Raw genomic sequence first — 3,101 nt, forward strand, 5'->3', positions numbered from 1 at the left:
TCATGTCATTAGCACCTCTAGTAATATATTTACTGAGAAAAATGGTGACGTGTTCAATACTTACTTTACCCACTGTATGTGCTTGAACACATACATTCCCATACACTCCTGCTTTTCTAGTTGTTGTCACCACTGAGAAGATGCAGCCTGACCGGCTCAGAAGTTGGCTGTTTCTCCACGACGAAAACGAAGAGGAAAAGAGAAATCCAGACCAAGCAATCTGTGCCTGCTTTCACCCTCAACTCGCATTCACCCAGGGATATAATTTACATTTAAACATTGGAGGACATATAGAGGAARCCCTGAAGGCTCTAAAATTTTAGTCTAATTCCTGCTCATACGATTCTACACATACTCTGTAATACCTTGGCACTCAACACAAATTAGTGGTGTATAAACATAATTTAAAGGAGACAGGGTTGGACTTGATTTGACATCGAGCCCTGGAAAGTGTTACAGGGAAAATGGTCATTGGCTCTGATGTTGATTTAACGTAGTGTTGACTGTATGATTAAAAAGAAATCTTTGTCACTCATAATGAAGGAAATGCAAGATTGAAATAAAATCTGAGCAATACAGTATTCATTAATAAACCTAAACACTGTACATGTACTGTAGTGATGACCATCATCAACAGATTTATCTGTGCAATGGTTCAGCTGTCCAGGAAAATCATTTTAGCAGTTTTATTTTTCCCAACTAAACATGAAATCATAACTAGCTAAATGATTTTTGTTTGTTCAGCTGGATCTATGTATTATCTGAGCATAATGGTTCTCCAACATTAAAAATCTGATCCCTGTCTCSTGAAAAGCCACTTTTTAATTAAAAATGGTACAAATACAACATATTAAAAGTGTATTTGCATTACTCCAGCAAAGGTTAGAACATGTTCTCCACTCTTTATTTYATATTTGGAACCTAAGCTCAACAAATTGCAGCTTAAAGGAAAAGGTTGTRCCATCCTTGGTGCTTGCTGGTGAAAAAAAAAAAAAAGGAATTTTATTTGCCACATTTTCATTTATTGCCCATAAAAACAACCATAATAGAATGGGCTGTGTTTGTGAAAGTGGTTGATACTTAATTATGAGAGACCCTTTAGGCCATAATTCAAACTTGCTATCACATGCTATCAAACTCTCTCACATTTACTATCAAACTCTCTCACATGTACGTTCTCCACATGCACACACACATGTCCTTGTATTTGCATATTGACTTCCATTCATTTTTGTAACTGTATTTATGCCTAACCCAAACAGTTTCMCTAAAATTAACTATTACTGGTCTATAGTTAACACTAACCTGAGCCAAAACTTAATTCACACCATGTGATACATCTAAACCTTTTTTATAGCCACTTCAGTAGTAAACAGAACTGATTTTTAGTTTCTTCATCATCAGTGACTTTTTAAAATAGCTATAGAGAAGAAGAACTGCACATAACCCATCTTTTTCCAACATTAAAACATGTTTTAATTGTATCAAATTCAAATGGTAATTTAAAGGAAAACATTTCTCGGTTTTAGACATTTGACCCGATGTCTTTATTGCTAAGTGAATACTGGCCAAGACTTCTAAGTTTAAAATTCATTTTGGCATTTGGGACCTTACAATCCAACAGGCACTCCCAAACCTGTTTTCAGCACACAGTTTAAAAGCCAGCATCAGTGATGGCATGTGGGCACATTAGTAAACACAGGGCAGGCTTTTAGTGCTTGCAGGAACAGTTTACATAAGAAGATACTTAAAAAGTATATAAATGCATGAGGGGCGAAAGGTTTTGTTCTGACTCGACTTGTTCCCTTCACCCCATGAAAACAGAGTTTGTTTGAAGAAAGCTCATTCTTCCTCCATCAACACGATGGCAGGACAGTTGGTTGGAGCTGGTTTGAGTGGGTTTCCAAATATTTTCTTGGATAAACAGCTTCAGACCTCAGAACYGATTGAGAGGTGCTACAGTCAGCCAGACTTGCGTTTTGCGGCCCTCATTGTTGCAATGACACCAGCAAGCAAATGGCTAAGAGATGTTTACATATCCAATTAGAAACATAAAGGAACAGTACCACTCACAAGTTTGGGAGGGGGAAAATAATCATATCCAATGTTTTTTGTTCTTTTTCCTCTTTTATCTACAGATTAGGATAATACTGGAAAATCTCTGAAGAACAAACACTAACGGAATTGTTTTGAGAAAATGAAATGTTATTTTAGATTTTTCAATAGTCCATGTTAGCCTTGACGTCAGCAACCCACATTGTTGGCAAAACCCTTTTCACCATCATGCTGCAAAATGTTCTGTTCTGTTCAACTGTGGTTTGCCAAGGGAGTACCAGTATAACTCAATCAAACATTTAACTACAGTAGCCATTTTAAATGTTTCATATTTATGTAAATATCTAAATTGGACATAAATTTAGGACGTAATGCCCTATTGTATTATTATGATGATGGCCTATAAGCTCATTCGATGAATGATGAGTTCAGAACTTTAAATGTTCCTTGAATTGAAATCATAATTCACATCAAAACTAAACTGGTGTCCAACAGGACGGCTCATAAAAAGTCCAAGATTTCCCTGTTCTATCAAAGTTTAGTCCTCAACATCACCTGTTTAGAGGGTTTTGTACAAATCAGATATTTGATGCAGTGTGGAGTCAATCAGCTTTCTGCTGGAAAAAAAAATTCTGTCAGTTTTATCTGTTCCTGAATATTGTTAAAATAAAGAGCCAGGATGAAGACAAAATGTAAAATATGCATAAAATTACGGTACTAGTCCAAACAACCATTTTCTACAAGGATGTAAATTCTTAATTTTAAACTCACAATCTGGTACATCATGAAAGAAATATCACAGGTGACTCATTTTTGCTTATTATAAGAACTAGTTAGATAAATGTTTGAAAAACAGAAGAAAGTTTTGATTAAATTAGAAGAATTAAGAAGGGCATGAGTGGAAAGAGTAGTGAATGCTTTATATATATATATATACACTCACCGGCCACTTAATTAGGTACACCACGCTAGTAACGGGTTGGACCCCCTTTTGCCTTCAGAACTGCCTCAATTCTTCGTGGCATAGATTCAACAAGGTGCTGGAA

Source organism: Austrofundulus limnaeus, unplaced genomic scaffold, assembly GCF_001266775.1.
Source record: "Austrofundulus limnaeus strain Quisiro unplaced genomic scaffold, Austrofundulus_limnaeus-1.0 Scaffold3, whole genome shotgun sequence".
Lineage (NCBI taxonomy): Eukaryota > Metazoa > Chordata > Actinopteri > Cyprinodontiformes > Rivulidae > Austrofundulus > Austrofundulus limnaeus.